Source organism: Lithobates pipiens, unplaced genomic scaffold (assembly GCF_037356315.1).
Source record: "Lithobates pipiens isolate NorthernLeopardFrog02 unplaced genomic scaffold, aLitPip1_a1.2 Scaffold_25, whole genome shotgun sequence".
Taxonomy (NCBI): domain Eukaryota; kingdom Metazoa; phylum Chordata; class Amphibia; order Anura; family Ranidae; genus Lithobates; species Lithobates pipiens.
The window spans coordinates 217,770,637-217,795,255 of record NW_027507787.1 but is presented as its reverse complement, the minus strand read 5'-3'; the positions used below and the strand labels follow the sequence as shown (position 1 = coordinate 217,795,255).

Here is a 24,619-nt window from a genome sequence, read left to right as displayed (position 1 = left end):
GTCTCTGCTAAAAAAAAAAACAGATAATGTTTGGAAGTTCTGAGTAATTTTCCAGAAAAAAAATTAAGATTTTTACATGTAGAAACGAAGTATCTAAATCATTGCTATTATTGTTTTTTTGCTACTGTTAAAGCGGGAGTCCACCGGGACTCCGCTTTTTTTTTTTTTTTTTTAAAGCCAGCAGCTACAAATACTGCAGCTGCTGACTTTTAAAATAGTGACACTTACCTGTCCAGCGCGCCCGCGATGTCGGCACCCGAAGCCGATCGCTAGGTCGTCTGTCGGGTCCTGCCGCCGCCATCTTGGGTATGGGAATCAGGAAATGGAGCCTTTCGGCTTCATTTCCCGGTTCCCTACTGCGCATGCGCGAGCCGCGCGGCGCAATCCGGACGGTCCCCGCTGCCTCTGGGAACTGTGTGTTTCCCAGCAGGCAGCGGGGCACTTTCGCAAAGGGGCGGGCAGTTGCGGAAAGGGGCGTAATCTACGCCCCTTTCCGCAGACAGCTATCCCGGAAGTGGGTGCAGTTACCTGGATTATCCAGGTAACTGCACCCCCCTCCCCCCTGAAAGGTGCCAATTGTGGCGCCGGAGGGGGGGGGGATTCCGATGAGCGGAGGTCCATTTTAGGGTGGACATCCGCTTTAAAGAGGGATTCCACCTAAAAAAAAATATTAAAAGCCAGCAGCTATAAATACTACAGCTGCTGACTTTTAATAAATGGACACTCTCCTGTCCCGGGTTCCAGCGATGTCGGCAGCCGAGGCCGATCGATCGCTCGGCTCTCGGCTGCTGCCGTCACCATTCTAGGTGAGGGAATCAGGAAGTGAAGCGAATCGGCTAATCGGCTTTAATAAGGGGGCCCCCGGATACCGGCCCCCCCACCCTATGTGAATGAGTATGGGGTACAATGTACCCCTACCCATTCACCTGTAAAATAAAGTACAAAAAAAACACAACACACAAGGGTTAAAATTGTTTATTGCACAGCTCCGGGGGTCTTCCGTCTTCGGGGGTCTTCTCGCCGGACTCCTCCGCTATCTTCTTGTAGCTCTTTTACTAGTGGAGGAGCCTGGCTTTCTTCCTCGCCGCCGCCCTTCTTCCGACTTCGGGGGTCTTGTCCCCCTCTTCGGTTCTTCTGCCGGGCCACTGCGCCTTCTTCTAGCTCTTTTACAGGCGCCGCCTCCGCCGCCTTCCGTTCTTCTGTCCTTCTCTTCTTCTTCTTCTTCAGATGTTGCCTCGCCGAGTCCTCCGCTCACAATGACGGGGACCGGGCACGCCGCGACTTATATAGGGACAAGGGGCGGGGTCTTCGGTTGATGTCACATGGGTTGATGTCACATGATTCCGATAAGCCCCCCGCCCGCAGACCCCGACAACCAACGGCCAGGGTTGTCGGAAAGAGGCCCTTGTCCTCATCAACATGGGGACAACGTGCTTTGGGGTGGGGGGGGCGCGCGGCCCCCCCTTCCCCAAGGCACCCCCCATGTTGAGGGCACGCGGCCTGGTACGGCTCAGGAGGGGGGGGACACTCGCTCGCCCCCCCTTTCCTGGCCGGCCGGGTAGCGTGCTCGGACAAGGGTCTAATGGGAACCTGGGGGGACCCCCACGCCGATTTTTTTCGGCGTTGGGGTTCCCCTTTAAGTCCATACCAGGCGGCGGGGCCAGCGACATATCCTTCGCAGGCCCCGCCTACCTGGAGACCCGCTCGAAATGAGCGGACTTTTCTCCGGGCAGGAAAAAGTCTGAGCTGAAAGTTTAGAGGGACGGCCAGGTCTTAGTAGATTTGCAGTGGTCTGATACTCCTTCCATTTCAAAATGATCGCTTGCACAGTGTTCCTTGGGATGTTTAAAGCTTGGGAAATCTTTTTGTATCCAAATCCGGCTTTAAACTTCTCCACAACAGTATTACGGACCTGCCTGGTGTGTTCCTTGGTCTTCATGATGCTCTCTGCGCTTTCAACAAAACCCTGAGACTATCACAGAGCAGGTGCATTTATACAGAGACTTGATTACACACAGGTGGATTCTATTTATCACCATCAGTCATTTAGGACAACATTGGATCATTCAGAGATCCTCGCTGAACTTCTGGAGTGAGTTTGCTGCACTGAAAGTAAAGGGGCCGAATAATTTTGCACGCACCACTTTTCAGTTTTTTATTTACTAAAAAAGTTTAAATTATCCAATAGATTTCGTTCCACTTCACAATTGTGTCCCACTTGTTGGTGATTCTTCACAAAAAATTAAAATTTTATATCTTTATGTTTGAAGCCTGAAATGTGGCAAAAGGTTGAAAAGTTCAAGGGGGCCGAATACTTTCGCAAGGCACTGTATATCTTCTATTATGACATCATAATCATTGCCAAATATGAGCTTTGTAATAAGTATAGAAGTTGAATATAGAAGGCGGTAACGTTTGTGGAATTAGAGTAGTCTTTCTCCAATGTGCCTAGAAGCCCTGAGCTCCTGTATCATAAAGATTAAGCCTGCCAGCCATCCACAGAATCTCATTTAAAACACTTGCAATCTTATTTTTTTAATGACTGCCCATAGCTCTTCACTAGAGATAATAATCTCTAGTAAATAATGAAAATCTGCTCTACCAATGTTCACCTATAAGCCCCTCAAACGTTTTGCTTGGCTGGATTCCAACAGAAGCCTTGTGTATTGCTACAAAGCAGGAAGCAGAGCGTGCACATGTAATGAGTGAGGCTTCCCCAATGTACATAGAATATATATTCCAAATTATACAGAGAATTAAGCTGAATTTCAGGAATTAGGCATTTTATAAAAAATTAGGGCAGACTATGAGTTAAGTCCAGGGAGCTGTATGACATCTCCTGGGCCTATCTCTATTATGGCAGGTTTATTGCTCTGGAACACTCACGGCTGTGAGAGAGGAGAATCACACAAAGCAGCTATGCCCATCCCTCCCCTCTGCTGCCCATTCAGAGCAGCCTTTGTATTTTGTGAATGTGTTCACATAATACAAAGGTTTCTGTGAATAGGCAGGAGAAGGGAAGGGGCAGGCATAACAGCTTCAGCAGCGACTCTCCTGTTCAAGATGCAGAGCTCAGAAGGATCAGCATTGCTCCCAGAACTACAGCAATGGCTGTCCTTCAGAAGTACTATAAAGCTGTAGGATATAAATAGAGCTAAGCCCAGGTGGTTCCATGCCCCTCCTTGGATTTAAAGCGGAGTTCCACCCATATCTAACTCCTCCCCCCTCCAGTGCCACATTTGTCACCTTTCGGGTGGGGGACTGGCCGCTAGACCATTCAGAAAGCGCAGCGCACATTGTGGATGCACAGTAGGGAACTGGCTATAAAGTCGCAAGGCTTCACTGCCGGGTTCCTTTACTACGTATGGCGGCAGCACCTGAGAGCCGATGGAAACATCAGCTGAGGTGCAAACATTGCTGAATTCTAGGACAGGTAAGTGTCCTAATAGTAAAAGTCAGCAGCTACAGTATGTGTTTTTTTGCAGGAAGGGGGGGGGGGGGGGGGGGCGTAACTCTTAGCTTTAACTCATAGTGTGCCTTCACTTTTTACAAAGGAGAGTCATTCCTGGAATTCAGCTGTTAAAAGCACAGATTTGCTTATTTGCAGTAAGCTTTACATATTCATTTGAAAAAATTTGCAAACTTTACGTTCCCTTTAAAAAAAAAGCCAAGCTGGCCGAGACTGAATATGGTATACAGGGCTACAAACAGGCTCATTTAAACACTGTTATGTCAGTAATGACCAGGCAGACAATGCTCCTCTTGTACCAATTGACAACTTATGTCTTTATGTCCCAGATGCCTTTTGCAGTTTCTGTGATATCTCCACTAACATCTTTTGTTTTTGAAATATCCACATATAAGTTTATGCTTCAACACTATTCATCAAGCTTAGAATATCTTACATGGCAAGTCATTATTCCAGAGGTGGGCTATAAGGAACATCGTTATTTTCCTCCAAATTTATGGACCCCTGTTTCGAGGCAATCCATTATGAATTTCTGTCCCAGGGCCCGTTCACACCATAGAAACGCAGTCCAGATGTGTTTCTGCATGCGCGGTTTTGATGTGTTTTTTATGTGTTCAGGTGCATTTTTGTTCCCCATCTTCCCCCTCTAAGCACCAGGATCCCCCATCTCTCCACACTAAGCACCAGGACCCCCACCCCCCCCCCAAATGAGCACCAGTGTCCCCTCACTGAGCACCATAACCCCCCATCTTTCCCCACTAAGCACCAAACCCCCATCTCCCCCTAACTGAGCACCAGGACCCATTATCTCCCCCGACTGAGCACCAGAGCCCACTTGTACCCCCACTGAGCACCAGGACCCCCATCTCCCTCGACTGAGCACCAATGCCCCCTTTTGTCCCCCAACTGAGCAACAGTGACCCCCTTGCTTCCCCAATGAGCACCAGTGCCCCCCTTGCTCCCCCAATGAGAACCAGTGCCCCCCCTGCTCCCCCACTGAGCACCAGTGCTCCCTTGTCTCTCCACTGAGCACCAGTGCCCCCCTTGTTCCCCCACTGAGCACCAATGCCCCCCTTGTCCCCCCACTGAGCACCAATGCCCCCCTTGTCCCCCCACTGAGCATCAGTGCTCTCTTTGTAGCAAAGTACCCCCCCCCCCCAACGGAGCAGATGCTCCCCCTAGTTTTTGCCCTGAGCAGGACAGCAAGTGAGGGGAAATCTTTCTAAAGCCAGCCATGGATAGATCAAGTTCATTAGGCCAGTTTACCAGGGCCTGGCCAAATTTCAATCCATGTATGTATAGGCTTGTTGGAAAATGTTTCTCAATCAGCAGGGTACAGCCAAACAGCTGCAGCTACTGATCAATGTAATCTGACAGCATAATGGAAAACATGCATAAAGCGCATATAGGGGACGCCCCTTTGGACTTTTAGAATGGCAGAATAGTGCGTATTAAAAAAATCAAGATTAAGTAAAAAGGCACAATGGTGCCAACTTTATTAATTTATAAAGGTAGAAAAAATATATATTTATGGTATAGAAACATCATCAACAATGAATTGTAACAATACATCAATGAATTGACATTAAGAACATCATAGGATAACCCAAGGCTTATAAATTCTAAAATGCCATCTAAACAGAAGGAGATCAGCAAATTAGATGTTCAACCATATACCCGACATGTTTCGGAAATTGTTGCATTATTGTGCATTTTCCTTCCTCAGGGGTGGTTTATTATAGAGCAGGATTGGGTTGTTATTTTCATATATGTAATATAAGTATAGATAGGTAATAGCATTTCAATATGTAAAGCAACATAGGAAGTATGATATCTAGTGTTGATAATTTTACAAAGCCAAAAGTACTTACACATTAGATTCATTGAATAGGAAAAATTTATAAAAACAAGTCAGAGCAACAGTACACGCTGGTAGCTTAAATTCTCACATCCGCAAGGTGTAGATGATAGGACGTGTCTCCAAGGCTCAAATATCGAAAGCGCATTCACAAAAGGCGCCCTAGAAGTCCCACAGGAATGGGATTTACACTGTGAAAATGGTCATAAGAGGAATAAAAATAAGTTCCTCTTAAAGCATAAATATATCAGTAAAAAATAGTAGGCCAAGCTATCAACATAACAAATAGCGAGGTATGCAGTAATCTAGTGTATAGAATATACACAGAAAACAGCAGAGAGCATAGTAGTCCATTATGTGTCACTTACCTGACACAGGAGCCAGTGATGACACCGCTGTCCCCTTGTGTACGGAGCCTCCATCTTCTTGGTGGGTCTCGCTGCTCCGGTGCTGTCATTTGACGGAGCCGCGATGACGTCACTCCCGCGCATGCGCATGGGAGCCGCCACTCACGACATATCGCCGTTAACAGCAGCGTGCTCAGTGCGCCTGCGCGCCGTAGACAGCGGTGCCTGTCTTTTGCCAAATATCTCCTAAACCGTGTAGGTTTAGGAGATATTTCTTGGACCTACAGGTATGCCTTAATCTAGGCTTACCTGTAGGCCAAAGTGGTTTGTAAGGGTTTACAACCACTTTAATAGTAAAACTAGACCAAGGGTTCTAAACTTTCCCCGAACTATCCACAACTGAAAAATTTCATCTGAAAATATACATTTCCATGACAATGACGAATCAAACCTTTGTTAATGATACAGCAAAGTAGAGCGTCCACCAGTCCTACCCCCCCCCCCCCCCCCCCCGCCATTGTGCTCTGTTGAAAAATATTGTTTTATAGTGATTCCCCAACTGCTGAAGCACTGTTTGCAAAGGAAAAAAAAAGCTGCCCTCTCAGACACATTATTTCATGAAATATCTGAAGGACGACAAACTAATGGAGTTTCTGGAGCTGCACAGAGAAACCATTAAGGCCTTTTAGGTAGTCAGAGAAGAAGCATACCTAACATTAGAGAAACACATGGATTGTCATGGCTAACCGTCTTCTGAAACAGTTAGTTGCCCGGCTGCTATGTTGATCCTTTAATGTCAGCTCTTTAGTCATTGAACTCAAGCAAGTATGCAGCCAGTGGATTTGGAATGGATCACCTGCATACTTGCTCTGCGTAAGACACCCAGAAAACAGGTTATTGGTAATGGAACTCCAAGTATATCTGGACAGGTGCTCTGTACAATTCAGTATTTTCTAGGGCTGTGGAAATTAAAGATTAATTCCTCGATTAATCAATTAATTCTTTTGATTGGTACTCACCTCTCCGCCGGCTTCTGGGTCTTCAAGGAGTTCCGTCGGAGATCCGGTGACGTCACGGACATCGACGTCACTGGACCCCTCCCCCCTTCCCCAAGTGCTTCAATCTGCTAACAAAGGGAAGGGGGGAGGAGTCCGGTGACGTCGAAGTTCGGATTGAGCATAACACGTACGGGGAGGAGCTACGCATGACGTCACCCGCTGCTGCCCTACGGTACTAACGCGATTGTCGGCTTTACATGCTGTGTTTTTATCATCTTTATGTGAGTAGTTTGTGTTTGAACACAAAAATTTAATCTTATACTTAAGCGGTGAGCACTTAGATCTTTTCCTTCTACCCATGACCTGGCGTCCTTGCTGAGATTTAAGGAGACGTGAGAGAAGTTTATGGTCCGTGTTAACCCTTTTGATACCCGCTTGCATGACCACCTGTTTGCACAGGGATCCATGCCATAAGGTGAGAGTGATTAGTGAGACCGGAGGTGGAGGGATTGTCATGCTACTGTGGAAAAAACAATGACTCACGTCAGTGTTAAAGTTTGAATTTAAAACATATTTGTGTGAACTGTGAAGTTAAGTCATGGATTGTGGAAACTAACTAGTGTTGGGTGATTGTATATAGTGTATACGACATTTACTACTGACTAATACAGAGATGCAATGCAAGGAGATTAGCTAAAAGTAGTTGGATCTGTATGTGCGTTATAATTAATCGAAATTAATAGATTTTTTTAAAAATCGATTAATCAAACACGAAAATTTTAATCAGTAACAGCCCTAGTATTTTCAAAAGCTAGCCATATACATAAAATAATAGTCTAATGTAGGGGTCTCCAAACTGTGGCCCCCTACAAGATTTTATCCGACCCGCAACTGATGTACACCAATAGAGGACACAAATAACTAGGTCTGTGCTGATGGGGAACCTGATGTAAGAAGAAGTCTCAGATAGAGACCTTAATATAAGGGGGACTCTGATGTATGAGGGACCCTGATGTAAGGGGAGACGCTGATGGGGACTTAAGTAAGAGGAGGCTCGGATGGGGCTCCTAATGTAAGGGGGAATCTGAAGAGGACTCTGATGTAAGTGGATCCTGTCATAGCTGGGCTCAGCCCTTCCTTCTCAGAGCTCCGTGCTCAGCTGTCATTTAATTGCCAGCACTCTTCATTCCACAGTGACTCACCTTGTCTTAATTTCCTGCTCATCAGGTTCAGATCTTCTGTCTCTTTACCTTGGTCAACAGACTCTCTCTGCTGTGTTTTCCCGTGAAAGACTTTTGCTTGGCTGACTTACCTTCTGGTTCCTGATCCTGTTTTCTGCACCTGACTTTGCTGAATACTGTTTCTCTGGCTTGTTCTGACTACCCATCCTGGTTACCGAACTCTTTTGTCCCTTTTTTATAAGTGATCACGTTCCCTGCATAAGATCTTGGGGGGAGAAGCAGCAGCATACTGAGATTCCCAGTGAATGGCTGTGCAAGGGGAGCGTGTCAGGATAAGTCTGATTATTGGAGGAGAGCAGACCAAGTTCCCAGCGTGTTGCTAGAGAACTGACCACACTGTGATCTCCTGCTTAGCATGGTCAGTTATTAATAGGAAAGCAGAGGGGACTGGCAGGAACACCAGAGAAGCAATACAAAGAGAACAGGATACGTTATCATACAAGTAAATGGTACAGCAGGCACATATCAGAAATATGAAGTGTTGGGGTAACAAACGCTTTAAAGTGGTTGTAAACCCTTACAACACATTTGACCTACAGGTAAGCCTAGATTAAGGCTTGCCTGTAGGTCCAAGAAATATCTCCTAAACCTATATGGTTTACGAGATATTTGCCCGAAGACAGGCACCGCTGTCTACAGCGCATGCGCCGTAGACAGCGGCGCGCAGGCGCACTGAGCGCGGCATTTTCAACTACGGAGCTGCTGCGCGTGTCGGCTCCCGTGCGCATGCGCGGGAGTGACGTCATCGCGGCTTCGCCGAATGACAGCAGCGGAGCTGCGAGACCCCACCGAGAAGATGGATGCGCCGGACTACAGGGGACAGCGGTGACTTCGCTGGCTCCTGTGTCAGGTAAGTGACACATAATGGACTACTATGCGATGCATAGTAGTCCATTATGCTTTGCCTTTGCAGGGAATGAAAGAGGAAGTAAACTCATCAGGGTTTACTTCCTCTTTAAGTTCTTTCTCTTTTGTTCTACTACATCATACCATGCTGATTCCAAGAAAGATCCAAGTCAAACACATTCATTTATTTATTCTTCGTCGATTTAGAAACAGATTTTTTTTTCAGCCCATGAATATCTGTAATAAATAATCGATGTGGCCCTGGTACTGAAAGGTTTGGAGACCCTTGGTCTAACCAAATGGAACGGCCCTCTGTTAGGTTGTTCATACAAATAGTCTTACTTAGGCCGCGTACACACGCGGGGACTGTTCGCCCAACTTTGTCCGTCAAACAGTTTCGGCAAACAGTCCGCTCAAAATTAGCATGGACGGACATGGCCACACACGACGAACGAACAGTTTGCTGAAACCGTGCGCGATGACGTGAACGGCACGTACGACGGGACGAAAAATACGACGTCCTATACACTGCATTATAACTTTCGGCGTGTAAATCCTTTCTGAGCATGTGCGGAACTTAGTTTGACGAACAAGCCTACACACGGGCGGACTGTTCGCTCAAACAAGGTTTCAGCGGACAGTTTTACGGAATTTCCGAAAAACCTTGTTCGTCAAACTGTCCGCTGAAACTGTCTGCTGAAAGCCCACACACGAGCGGACTGTCCGCCCAAACACTGTTCAGCGGACAAAGTTGGGCGAACAGTCCGCGCGTGTGTACGCGGCCTTAGACCAAAAATCGACCTGCTGAGCTGGAATCTTTTGTCTTCCTTCTACTGAACACTCTTTTTGGATGTTTATTTTTCAATCGCAGAAGACAACTATTGCACACAATATTTTATTCTGATAACTGTATACATATCATGATAGTAATCAGCATATGAATTAATCAAAATAAACCAAAGTGCAAGAAAAAAACAGCCTAAATAGCACCGCTCAGAGGAAAAAACTCTTCAAAAAATTGATGTAACCTGCATAAAACTAAATCTTAACCTCTATAAAGAAAACACAATAGCATTTGTAATTAGGTTAGCAGCTGCTATAAAATATATCAAAAATGAAAACAATAGCATTAAAAAGTCCAACACATCTTATGTACTTAAAATGCCACAGCAGCGCTCATGTCAGTTCATCCACATGTGACAAGCTTTTATAAGAAAAAATGGTGAAGTGACTTCTCTAAATAGGTGAAGCTCTCGTTACGGTGATCCTAGTTGCTGTCATTCATGCACCACATACCCAGAACACCACCACGTGAGTAAGACTCCGATTAGGGTATACACTCACCAGATATTGCTATTTCATGCGCCTTAAGCTAAACTTTTGCTGTTACTTCTAAGGCATTCCCTAATTCTGTTGGGATTCTATTAGGATGGAGGTATGGATGGCTCCAATGCAGCAGGATCTTATAAAAGAGTAAAATTGCCACATAGCGTAATCCTGTTTTTCAACATTTTATTGTAGCCAATAGCCCCTATAAATAATATACGTACTAGTTTTTTTAAAACAATAGAGCAGTGTAAAGAGTAAATCATAGCATAGTCACCGGTCCTGCTGTGTAGGAAACTGCCTGTATCAAACGAACAGTCGCACTGATTCCAACCTGTGGTTCCCAGCTGACCATGACACGCAAATGGCACTTCCGGTCGTCGTGGAGATCGCCCACTGGCGCGTTTCGTCACTTCCAACTTCAACTGAGGGCGTGATCTCACAACGTCACAATCTGTTTTAAAATAGAATAGGATCCGTGACTCAGCCCTTCAACCTATCGTGTACCAATCATTCCTTCCCCTGTGCACAAAACATAATATAGTCCGGCAACAAGGGGGAAGAAAGAAAACCACAGGTATTGACAGCCGAGTGACAGAAACCCAACATACTTTTGTTAATTGCAACAATATAAGAACGTTTAACAAATCTGCATAGACAAATAAATATACATGTCTGCCAAAGCAGTAATATCCGGCTACTAAATCAATAGCAAGCCGAAGGAAAACTTTCAAAAGACAGCTGAAATACATTAGGTATACCTTTTGGCATATGCACTAATAGGAAAATTAAGAAAACTAAAAAAGATTAAAAGAATTTTAAAATTAATCTGTTAAAAGATATATATATTTTTTTTGGAAAGATGTTTTGCAATAAAACCCAACAGGAATATCCTCTGAAAATTCCATAACAAAACGTCTTCTCATTGGAGACATGAGAGTGCTCCAAAACTTTGAACGAATGAGGTGCCTCCCCCTTCAGTGTCCCCCACTCACCAGAAATATTAGATCCTCAGCTTCGCAGTCTGGGATCAAAAAAGCAGTGATCTAATGATCTGGGAATATGCAGGATGGTTTACGCCCTAGAATGTCCATGTGGGCTTATGTACATAGGACGTACAAAAAGACCCTTAAAGTTGGGAATAGCCGAACATGTTCAGAACATAAAAATTGGATTCAAACATTACAATGTCTCCCTGCATTTCAAACTAAAACATAATCAGGATCTGTCTGGCCTGACATTTTGGGGGGTTGAGTGCCTAAAACCTGTCTGGTAGTTCCAACATTATTAGGGATCTGTCAAAACGAGAAACTCATTGGATATTCCTCACAGATGCTCTTTCACCCAAAGGGTTAAACATTGAGTTGGACATCATTTGTTTTACCAGTGACTCATAAATGAGTACAGGTACTGACATAACTTAATTTTCGAATATGAAATGTCCTCGATGTAGATTGACACCATGATATTTAAAATAATTAGGTCCAATTAGAAGATATTTTGTTATGGAATTTTCTGAAGATATTCCTATTGGGTTTCTTCTGAGTGTTCATTGCAAAACCTCTTTCCAAAAAAAAAAAAAAAAAAAAAAATATATATATATATATCTTAACAGATTAATTTTAGAATTCTTTTAATCTTTTTGATTTTCTTAATTGTTCTATTAGTCCATATACCAAAAGGTATACCTAATGTATTTCAGACATCTTTTGAAACTTTTCCTTCGGCTTGCTATTGATTTAATAGCCGGATACTACTGCTTTGGCAGACATGTACAGTGGTGTGAAAAAGTGTTTGCCCCCTTCCTCATTTCCTGTTCCTTTGCATGTTTGTCACACTTAAGTGTTTCGGAACATCAAACCAATTTAAACAATAGTCAAGGACAACACAAGTAAACACAAAATGCAATTTGTAAATGAAGGTGTTTATTATTAAAGGTGAAAAAAAATCCAAACCATCATGGCCCTGTGTGAAAAAGTGATTGCCCCCTAAACCTAATAACTGGTTGGGCCACCCTTAGCAGCAACAACTGCAACCAAGCGTTTGTGATAACGTGCAATGAGGCTTTTACAGCGTCCTGGAGGAATTTTGGCCCACTCATCTTTGCAGAATTGTTCTAATTCAGTTACATTAGAGGGTTTTCGAGCATGAACGGCCTTTTTAAAGGTCATACCACAACATCTCAATAGGATTCAGGTCAGGACTTTGGCTAGGCCACTCCAAAGTCTTCATTTTGTTTTTCTTCAGCCATTCGGTGGTGGACTTGCTGGTGTGTTTAGGATCATTGTCCTGCTGCAGAACCCAAGTTCGTTTCAGCTTGAGTACACGAACAGATGGTCGGACATTCTCCTTCAGGATCTCTTGGTAGACAGCAGAATTCATAGTTCCTTTTATCACGGCAAGTCTTCCAGGTCCTGAAGCAGCAAAATAGCCCCAGACCATCACACTACCACCACCATATTTTACTGTTGGTATAATGTTCTTTTTATGAAATGCAGTGTTCCATCTACGCCAGATATACTTGGACACACACCTTCCAAAGAGTTCCACTTTTGTCTCATCGGTCCACAGAATGTTGTCCCAAAAGTCTTGGGGATCATCAAGATGTGTTGTGGAGAAATTGAGACGAGCTTTGATGTTCTTTTTGCTCAGCAGTGGTTTTCTCCTTGGAACTCTGCCATGCAGGCCATTTTTGCCCAGTCTTTTCCTGATGGTGGAGGCATGAACGCTGACCTTAACTGAGGCAAGTGAGGCCTGCAGTTCCTTGGACGTTGTTGTGGGGTCTTTTGTGACCTCTTGGATGAGTCGTCGCTGCGCTCTTGGGGTAATTTTGGGCGGCCGGCCACTCCTGGGAAGGTTCACCACTGTTCCATGTCTTCGCCATTTGTGGATAATGGCTCTCACTGTGGTTCGCTGGATTCCCAAAGCTTTGGAAATGGCTTTATAACCCTTTCCAGACTGATAGATCTCAATTACTTTCTTTCTCAATTGTTCCTGAATTTCTTTGGGTCTCGGTATGATGTGTAGCTTTTAAGGATCTTCTGATGGACCTTACTGTGTCAAGCAGCTCCTATTTAAGTGATGCCTTGATTGTGAACAGGTGCGGCAATAATCAGGCCTGGGTGTGGCTAGAGAAATTGAACTCAGGTGTGGACAACCACAGTTATAGTACGTTTTAACAAGGGGGGCAATCACTTTTTCACACAGGGCCATGATGGTTTGGATTTTTTTTCACCTTTAATAATAAACACCTTCATTTACAAATTGCATTTTGTGTTTACTTGTGTTGTCCTTGACTATTGTTTAAATTGGTTTGATGTTCCGAAACACTTAAGTGTAACAAACATGCAAAGGAACAGGAAATGAGGAAGGGGGCAAACACTTTTTCACACCACTGTATATATACTTGTCTATGCAGATGTGTTAAACAATGTATGGTATTAGTATTGTCAGCGCATTCTTATATTGTTGCAATTAACAAAAGTATGTTGGGTTTCCGTCAATACCTGTGGTTTTCTTTCTTCCCCCTTGTTGCCGGACTATATTATGTTTTGTGCACAGGGGGAGGAATGATTGGTACACGATAGGTTGATTGGCTGAGTCAAGGATCCTATTCCCTTTTAAACCGGAATAGGAATCTATTTTTGTGACGTCGTGAGATCACGCTCTCAGTTGAAGTTGGAAGTGATGAAACACGTCAGCTGCGTGATCTCCACGGCAACCTTTTGTACGTTACATAGTAGGTGAGATTGAAAAAAGACACAAGTCCATCAAGTCCAACCTATGTGCGTGATTATATGTCAGTATTACATTGTATATCCCTGTATGTTGTGGTCATTCAGGTGCTTATCTAATAGTTTCTTGAAACTATCGATGCTCCCCGCTGAGACCACCGCCTGTGGAAGGGAATTCCACATCCTTGCCGCTCTTACAGTAAAGAACCCTCTACGTAGTTTAAGGTTAAACCTCTTTTCTTCTCATTTTAATGATTGGCCACGAGTCTTGTTAAACTCCCTTCTGCAAAAAAGTTTTATCCCTATTGTGGGGTCACCAGTATGGTATTTGTATATTGAAATCATATCAAAATCATATCAAGCGTCTCTTCTCCAGAGAGAATAAGTTCAGTGCTCGCAACCTTTCCTCATAACTAATATCCTCCAATCCCTTTATTAGCTTTGTTGCCCTTCTTTGTACTCTCTCCATTTCCAATACATCCTTCCTGAGGACTGGTGCCCAGAACTGGACAACATACTTCATGTGCAGCCGGACCAGAGTCTTTTAGAGCGGGAGAATTATCGTTTTACCTCTGGAGTTGATCCCCCTTTTTAATGCATGCCAATATTCTGTTTGCCAATATTCTGTTTGCTTTGTTAGAAGCAGCTTGGCATTGTATGCCATTGCTGAGCCTATCATCTACTAGGACCCCCAGGTCCTTTTCCATCCTAGATTCCCCCAGAGGTTCTCCCCCCAGTGTATAGATTGCATTCATATTTTTGCCACCCAAATGCATTATTTTACATTTTTCTACATTGAACCTCATTTTCCATGTTAAACCCGTGTTTAGGGTGTTAGATGTAACATGGTGCAAATGGGACCCTCCCCACCCCAAACCTCCCCCAGACCACCTTCTCATCCCCACAGATTTTGTGGCTGTGCAGAGCCAGGCCTGCAGATCTCCACCATTCATTCACAAAAATTTGTAAATGAATGAACTACAAGTCCTGTCTTCCCCCGTTTGTAGTTTGTGGCTCTCAATGAAACAGGAGTGCAGCGATCGCGTCTTCCAGCTTCACGATCTCAATGCTTTAAAGGCTCATTTGCAAAAAAATAATAACTACACATTTTTTTCCTGCCAAAATAAGAGCATTTATATTTTTTTGTAAAAGGTGGAGTTAGTCTTCGAAGATATGACTATGTAATTGCATGGATCCATTAAAATTTGAGACCACTATGTGAATTCTGAATGTTTTCATGCTTTGATTTATTAGTAATGGCCCCAAAAGACTGATTTAAGACAAGTTATGCAGATGACAGAAAACCTCATGCTACATTCATATTATTATTACTGGTTTTGTACTGGTGTGATTTCAACAAAATGAAATTGTCCTGTGCTATTGAGCTTTGTGTTTCGCATCATCGAGTAAGCCTGATAGTGATGTCATAATGGTTTAGAGGCCCTTTCTAAATACGATGGTCAGCTTTGATGAAAAGCACAAAATATCCTCGGTATCAGTGGTGGCCGGTCCATAAGGGGTACAGCCCCCCCCCCCAGTTTGCATGCGCCGGACTTATGGCTTTCCATGAGGTCTGTCATTTTTTTTACAAGCACGTGATTAGAGCCTGAGGCTCTAATTGGCTTGTCAAAGGTTGTCCATGGGGTGCAGAGCACTGCTCCCCGAACCCTCCCACTTGTGATACTAGCGAATCAATATTCACCATTGGTTTCCGGCTTTTTGTCCCAGCCAATCAGGACAGGGAGGCAGATCTAAAGAAGACCGGGTTAGCGGAGTGGAAGCTGCGGCGCCATGACCGATGGAGGGGTGAATGCAGACCTGGGGGGGTTTGTTTGCCACCCCCCCCCCCAAAAATGTTTAGAATCAGCCACCAGTGCTTAGTATACACTAAGTATACTCTATAACAGGGGTGTTTTCAAAGACGGTCAGATTTGATGAAGTGAACATGCGTGAGGGCCCACTGTTTTGCCTGACGTTCTTTGAACTATTAAAATTAAATGCCAATTAACTAGGACGCTGCCCAACAAGAATTCTCTTGCCTTTGAGGCTGTGTGTGGTGAAGAGTCTAAGGATGAGCTTGTGTGTTATTTGAATATACCGTATTTATTGGCATTGACACGCACCTTCACTTTAAGAGGGAAGCTTCAGGGAAAAAAAATATTTTAAATAAAGAACCGTGAAACAAAATCAGGATCAGTGCCCATCAATGCAGCCTAATCAGTGCCCATCTGCAGCCTTACCATTGCCATGAATGCAGCCTCACCACTGCCATGAATGCAGCCTCACCATTGCCATAAATGCAGCCTCACCATTGCCATGAATGCAGCCTCACCACTGCCACGAATGCAGCCTCAGCATTGCCATGAAAGCAGCCTCACCATTGCATGAATGCAGCCTCACCATTGACATGAATGCAGCCTCACCGTTGACATGAATGCAGCTTCACCATTGACATGAATGCAGCCTCACCATTGCATGAATGCAGCCTTACCATTGCCTTGAATGCAACCTCACCACTGCAATGAATGCAGCCTCGCCATTGCCATCAGTGCAGCCAGATTCATGCCCATCTGCAGCCTCGCAGGGGACAGGGAGGACGGCGGGATGAGCACCAACATATTACATATAGGAAAATCCTCTGTTTACTCGGTGGCCTCTTTAATACAAAGTCCCGCCTCCTATGAAAGACAGAACAGTCGTTCAATGGCAGTCCAGGAGACGGGACTTCCTATTACAGAGGCCACTGAGTAAACAGTAAATTCTCCTGTATGTAATCTGACAGCGCTCATCCTGCCCCCCTCCCGGTCTCCTCCGAGGAACTGATAAATACAGTATATATCTTTTGTGGCCCGCCCCCCCCCCCCCCCCAAGGAATCCCTGAGCACTGCGCGGCACTCAGCAACGCAAAGGTATTCGTTGGGGGCCACAAAAGATATATATATATATATATATATATCCAAATTACCAGTGGAGCCACATAAAAGCCGGATCATGGGCCGGACTTTGGACAAGACTGCTCTATATAGTTTATTTAGTATAAACTAATTACAAAGAGCGTTAATATAAATTTAAAAAATAAACATATATATATATATATATATATATATATATATATATAAAATAAAATGTAAAAAATAAATATAATAATATATATAATTATCAATAACCATAATAATAATATATAATAATAATTTTATATATATATATATATATATATATATATATATATATATATATATATATATATATAATATATTAACTGTACATAAAGAAATAAATGATTACACCAGCACAGAGACCTGTCTTCTTGTACAGAACTGCAGGAGATGAAAATTATACTAATAGCCAACAGATTAACCATCACAGACAATCAGGGATGCACTCAGTGAATGCATTCCTGTACATTGAGTCCTGCCCCCTCCGGCAATTCATGACAAAGTACTGTACATTAAACCCCAAGACAGCATTAAACTCCTATACAGTATGTTAGCATCAGCAACAATGAACACATACACATCTACACTAGCAGGCAGAGCATCAAGGATATAAAAAAAAAATACCATAAGCCTTAAATGCTCCTTTTTATCTTTTTTGCAATATGAAACAATGCAATAAATAAAAAATATAAAAAGAAAATAAAAGAAAAGACAATTCCAAAATTGCTGCAAACACCTGTTCGGAATTAATTTTTCGTCAAGCTGCACAAGGGCAGTACAGCTGCAGCCGTATACAGTATTTGTGTACTTTATAAGGCCTACATGTTGCAGGAAGGGTTCACATCCCCAGCGACTGCAATATAAGTCGGCATTATGCAAGAACCTAAAACCTAAAACAAAAAAAGAAAAAAAAGAAAAAAAGCACTGACCTTACAGTGAAGGGGCCACTGAGATGTTTCCTGTTCTATGTGCCTTTTACCTGCAGATCACCCCAATCCTCAGTTGGATGCACAATTCATTCTACAACCAGCAGGTCCTTCCTATTAAATCTAAAATGCTTTTATCATTTATGCTGGAAAACATCCTCGTAATAAACCAATCCATTCTGTGCGTGGATGGTAAAGCCCTATTCTGTGCAGGCAGGAGATGGATGCTGAAGCAAGATTCAGAGCAATGCTAGAGCTTAGAGGAAAGGGAGAGGGAGGATAAAAAAAATATCTGCATGTAGCAAATGGGAAATAGCTGCTCACCACATACACACCCACAAAGCGGAGCATCAGAGAGGATGCTCAGGGATGGCTTTCACAGGATGATGCTGTTACCCAGAGATGCACTGAGGCTTCTGCTCTCTCCTGGGAGAATGAGCTCATTTGCTAGCATTGGGCAAAGCTCCTATCAGCCCTTGCAGAGTCACTGCAGCCAGCATCCCAGTGCAAGCGCGTCATCAAACCGACACTTATAAAAACTGCCCAGCATCCTCATCGGTGCCAGAAGGGAGAGAGCCCCGGAGGAAAAATCATGTCCGGAGCAACAGCGGCCACAGCCAAATGCTCCTTCAGATGCCTGCTGTGCCATGCAATTTTAATTACACTAATGCCAAGGCTTTCATTCCAAGCACGGTTGTTGGCGTTGGACCTTGCTTTTAGCAGAAGTGCCCATAGCTTTCCTACCGTAGACCCGCAAGGTTAAAGCAGACCTTGGTACCTTCAATGGAAGACCTGCTTATTAACCGCTTGACCTCCGGAAGATTTACCCCCCCTCCCCCCTTCAGGACCAGGCAATTTATTTATTTTTGCGATATGGCACTGCGTTACTTTAACCACTTCAGCCCCGAAAGGATTTGCCCCCTTCCCGACCAGAGCACTTTTTTGCGATTCGGCACTGCGCCGCTTTAACTGACAATTGCGCAGCCTTGTGACGTTGTACCCAAACGTCCTTTTTTTCCCACAAAGCCCTTGTACACACGGTCGGACATTCTGACAGAAAACGTCCGATCGGACCGTGTTGTCGGATAATCCGACCGTGTGTGGGCTCCATCTGACTTTTTTCCGTCGGAATGTCCGACCAACAAAGTTTGAGAGCTGGATATAAAATTTTCCGACAACATGATCTGATTGGACTTTGTCCGATCGTTTGTAGAGAACTCCGATCGGACAAAGTGCCACGCATGCTCAGATCAAATTACGAGACCAAAGCTATTGGTTACTAGCTGCAACTTGGTCCTGTCGCAACGAACGAACGCCGTCACGTTCCGAAACGATTGGATTTTCGGACAACTTTCTCCGACCGTGTGTATGCAACACCAGTTTCGGACAAAATCTGTCTGAAAAAATCAGACGGATTTTGTTGTCGGAATGTCTGACCGTGTGTATAAGGGCAAATAGAGCTTTCTTTTAGTGGTATTTGATCTCCCCTGTGGTTTTTATTTTTAGCGCTATAAACAAAAAAAGAGCAACAATTTAAAAAACAAAACAAAAAAAAATATTTTTTACTTTCTCTCAAGACCTCCTGCTCTCTAGCCCCCTTGTCATCTCCTCCCTTGCTGGCCTACAGGATTTCTTCAGAACTTCTCCCATCCTTGGGAACTCCCTACCCCAATCTGACCGACTATCCCCGAATCTATCCATCTTTAGAAAATCCCTGAAAACCCTTCTCTTTAAAGAAGCCGATCCTGCTTCTAACTAATACACTGTTTTACTTTCTCCATCAGCTCATCCCCCACAGCTATTACCTTTTGTATCAATTGACCCTTCCCCCTAGATTGTAAGCTCTAATGAGCAGGGCCCTCTGATTCCTCTTGTTCCAAATTGTAATGTAACTGTAATGCCTGCCTTCATTTTGTTAAGCACTGTGCTAACTGTTGGTGCTAAATAAATCCTGTATTATAATAATAATAATAATAATAATAATAATAATACTTTCTGCTATAAAACATATTTGGGCTAGGAGGGGGAACTTGTGATAGGAGGTGGGGTGGGGGGGTATGCTTAGGGGGTAAGCATGCAGATTATTACTCAATTTTTCTTTTCTTTTTTTTTATTTTTGTTTGGGGGGGGGGGGGGTATTTTGCTTACACGCAATGCCCATACATCCTGGGGAGGTACAGTTTGGCATGTTTGCCCTGAGCTCTAGATGATCTTGTCCTGGCACTGCCAGTGAGTGTATATAGTTGTATATAAAATGCATTATTTATTGTTCAAAAAGTTTCCCAGTGATAAACTTTTCATCCAGTTTCTAAATTGCTGTATTTTTAAATGTTCAGTGTAACACCCTCGTCCTAAAAAAAGGGCTGCCGGTAAATTTAGTTATGCTGGGTGGCAGCCAGCCTGGCTAATTTGTAGTGTTTAGTGGTTAAAAGAGAAGTATTTTTTTATCCCAATCATTCTTACCTAGGTGAATGCAGCATCGGTCCAATGCTGCATCTGTCCCCTGACATCTCTGCACTGAGGACCAAGCCACCGAACATCGCCGATGCCTCGGTTCTCCCACCTCCCCGAGCAGAGAGCTGCTGCCTGTCAATCAGCAGCTCTCCTGCTCTGCTCTTCCACACTCACTGGAGTGCTGAGCTGTGGAGGGGTGGGGAGAGGCCAGGCACCTGGCAGATCCAGACTTCCAGAGTCAGGGTGACGTGGTGCCTGGACTGATCTTGGTGATGCCAGCAGACAGTGGATTTCAAACCGCTCTCTGCTGAAAAAGGGTCACAGGAGTACCAAACGTACTGCGCTCCTGTGACCCATAGGGGAAGCCCAGCCGAATGAGCTTAGGCTAGACTTCTCCTTTAAATGATTTCTGTGCTAATTACATTTGTTGGTGGCTTCTCCCTTTTGTCAGGTGACGCTTTTGTCTTTGACATTAGTATGATGAGCTAAAGTATACGCAAGTTATGGATAATACTTTACTCAGCCAATCATATTCTCTGTGATGCATGCTGAGAAAAGCTATTTAATGATAAGAAGTCAGATGATCAGGGTCAGTCTTCCAGTCCAGGGCGTAAGCCTGGGTGGATGTGTGTATACTTCCTAGCTGCTAGGCCTGAAGCCTGGGGCCTATCCAGGTGGGTGCCAACTGATAGGCCTATCCAAGGCCTATCCGGGTGTTCAAGTTATGCAGAGGAAAGCCTACCAAAGATCCGCAAACTATTCTAGAGAGATGGAGTTCTAAAGAAGCGCCAGGGGTGACCCTTCAGTAAAGTTCAGTTACTAGAGGATAAAGCCTGTCCTACAAAGTACAGATGTGCTGGATCAGCTTAAAAGTTCTTATTCCTGTTCTGCTGTCTACCTAGTCTCACCTATTTTGGTCTAAGGAGTCTGCCAATCTGCCTGTTGCTGATCGTCTTTTAAGGATGTCCTGTGCCCTGTCCCTTCTCTCCCACATTTTTCCTGTTCTGAGAAAATAACTTCTTTACCGTTTAAAGCATAAAAGTGACTGTCGCCCAGTGTTTTTTTTCTTGTTCATTATCCACCATGCCCACAAGCTTGCACCCTGAGAATGTATGTCAGCCATCGCTACCCCTGGTAGTCACAATAAGGCTCCTGGAAAATCAGGGTAGCCACTACATCTGGCGCCCAACATGGGGTAAAGCGCTATTTTTGTGTTGGTCGCCCCTAGTAACAAACTGCAATCACATAGGAATTTTGTTTGGCTCTGTGGGAGAGCGGCAAGTAGACAGAGATTGTGCTATTGTTCTTGCAAACCATGTGGGGAAGAACCTAATTGTCTTTTTGCTCGTGGGAGATTGTCAGCCTGGTCTTTTGTCACTTTACACCAGAGCTGAAGGGGTTAGAGCAGACTCCATAACAGTTTTGGTGCGCTGCTGGAAGGAAGAGGCAGGCGCTGAAGTTTCTACTGAGCAGCTGGACCAATCCTTTGGCAGGGGGAGGAGTTGCATCTTTCCAAAAATGAGGACGTGGTGGCACGAACCACCATCTTGGATCCACGTGCTGAGAGAGGATGAAGCAAGCATGGCATATCCTGGAGTTTCCAGTGCTGATTGGAAAATCTTTGCACCTGTTGGGCTGAGAGAAGCTATTACCAACACCGGACTGCACTTTATCCCTAAAGGTAACCTGGCGTTCTACACGTGGGAGGCTACAAAGCGATTGGGCTGCTATGTTTCAAGTGCTCAGGACTGGCTACCAATGTCCGGCCCTGGATCACCTGCAGCCACTGCAGGGAATCGCTACTGGAGGTAGTCTCACCAGCCTTATCGTCACGGGTGTTGCAAGCAGATTGGGGCAAGTGTGTTGCTATTGCTGCACCAGAGCCATCTCCGTGGTAGTTGCCACGGCTGTTCTATCCACTAAAGAATCTGCTACTACAACGAGGCTATTGCACCTGCCAGCATCACTGCCCATGCAGTGGAAGTGTCAGTACCACTGCCACCGCTCATCATATGTCCGTGTTGGCTGAAATTGATCCTGCTTTGTCAGAGGCCACCGCACCTGCCAGACTCACCATCCCTGCAGTGGAAGTGTCAGTTCCCACTGCCACCGTTCTTTGTGATTCCTTCGTGGTCACCAATGACCCTGTTCGGGGGCCTGTATCTATGTAACAGATCCCCGTCGCACTCCGCTTGAGTGCTTCCGTCAGTACACTGCTTCCTCCAATCTGGACCTTCACATATCAAATATTACAGCCATATATTGTATCCAAGAACCAGACAAGATTAGCTTAGTTACAAGCCGAACATGGAACGGTTTATTGAAACACAGGTACTCAGAGGTAACACTTGAGACAATCCACCCCCCCACCCCACCTTTGCATTCAGGACAGGGTAAACTTTACCTCCTCCAGTAGCAGGACACACAGGTATTCAATTATCCAATAGTACAATAGTAGACTGTCTTTGGGAGGGTCTGATGGAGGAATTCCCCCCCTCCACCCTCACAGTTTATCCACATAGTGCGAGTGATTTCCTCATTCACAAGTGTTTCCCAGAAGCCGGATACCATTGCAGGTTACTCTGGAAAGTGTGCTCCTGATACTCTAGTGTTAGGGGAGACCCTAAACTGCTGCCAAAGTTATTCAAACTACAGCGTATTGTGATGAAAAAGGTAGCTGAAGAGTATGGTTTCCTGTACCTGTATGTGCCAGAGACTCTGATTGCTGAGATCCAATGTAAACGTGCACAGTGGGTTGATACTGCCATTAGAGACGATCTGAACATTTCTGCAGTTTGTGATGTGAAGAAATTGTCAGCCAGAAATGCAGGAAAATACACTACAATCTTGCAAACCTGGGATTATGGTCGGCACATTTACCAGGACTGTGTTATCACCAGATGGCTTAATCAAATTGACCTACGCCATTACATCACCACTATTGGATCGTCAGGGAAGCCAATCCAACTGCTGGATCCACGTTACTACTGGTGATGCCACAGGCCATTTTGTCAGCATGGAACATAGCTCTGTTGCTTTGTTTAGCTGTGTTTGTTGCACAGGAAGTGTTACTTCACATTGAAGAAATCCTATTGTTGGGGATTCTTTTGCCCGTGCCTCCTTACTGCTGGACTGTGCTCCTCCTGATGCCAGCAGTCACAAGAACTGTCCTTAACTGCTTCAGCCCCGGAAGATTTTACCCCCTTCCTGATCAGAGCACTTTTTGCGATTCGGCACTGCATCGCTTTAACTGACAATTGCGCGTTCGTGCGACTTGGCTCCCAAACAAAATTGAGGTCCTTTTTTCGCACAAATAGAGCTTTCTTTTGGAGGTATTTGATCACCCCTGAGTTTTCTTTTGTGCTATAAACAAAAATAGAGCGTAAATTTTGAAAAAAAACACATTATTTTTTACATTTTGCTATAATAAGTATCCCCCAAAAATATATAAAAAAAACGATTTGTTTCCTCAGTTTAGGCCGATACATATTCCTCTACATATTTTTGGTAAAAAAATCACAATAAGTGTTTATTGATTGGTTTGCGCAAAAGTTATAGCGTTTAAAAAATAGGGGATAGTTTTATGGCATTTTTATTAATCTATTTTTTTTTTACTAGTAATGGCGGCGATCAGCGATTTTTATTGTGACTGAGACATTATGGTGGACACATCAGACATTTTTGACACATTTTTGGGACCATTGTCATTTATACAGATGTACTGAGTCTTGTGTAAAGGACAGTGGCAGTGAAGGGGTTAACCACTAGGGGGCAGGTTAAGGGTTAAGTGTGTCCTGGGGCGTGTTTCTAACTGTGGGGGGGCATGGCTACGTGTGACACGTCACTGATCTCTGCTTCCGATCACAGGGAGCAGAGATCAGTGACACTGTCACTAGGCAGAATGGGGAGATGCTTGTTTACATTAGCATCTCCCCGTGAGACGATCACGGGTATCCCCACAGCGATCGGGTCCGTGGGACCCACGACCCGACTCGTGGAAGTCCCGGCCGGCACACACGCAATGCCATGGCGGCAAATTTAAAGGGACGTACAGGTACGCCCATTTGCCCAGCCGTGCTATTCTGCCGACGTACATCGCCGTGCGCCGGTCGGGAACCGGTTAAAGTGATGTACTGGTTTGTAGACATGTGCAAAGTAAAATATTTCGTTTCGGAATTTCGTTTTCGTCCGAAAACTTAATTTATTTAGTTACTCCCGAAATTCGTTTTTATTTATTTCGTTTTTCGTTCAAAAATTGCATTCGTCCGAAAATCCACATGAATTACGGTCGAATCTGTCTTTGAAGGCTTATGGTGACTGTCGAATGTATAAAGAAGATTCGACGGAGCTAGTATATAGCATACTTTAGAACCCCTGTTAAAGTCTATGGGACGCCAACATTCAAAATCTAAAGTGCTAATTTTAAAGACTAATTTGCAAGTTACTGTCCTAAAAAGTGTTTGGGGACCCGGGTCCTGCCCCAG

The 24,619-nt window shown here is 44.3% G+C and overlaps 1 protein-coding gene across 2 annotated transcripts in view; it reads right to left on the bottom strand.

The window, feature by feature from the left end:
• Positions 1–18,170, bottom strand: part of JAKMIP3 (Janus kinase and microtubule interacting protein 3) — a 261,757-nt gene extending 243,587 nt beyond the window's left edge. For both annotated transcript variants that reach the window (XM_077455553.1, XM_077455552.1), the window contains exon 1: positions 17,685–18,170. The gene's annotated coding sequence lies outside the window, so the exon portion shown is untranslated. The remainder of the gene's footprint in view (positions 1–17,684) is intronic.
• Between the last annotated feature and the right edge of the window lie 6,449 nt (positions 18,171–24,619).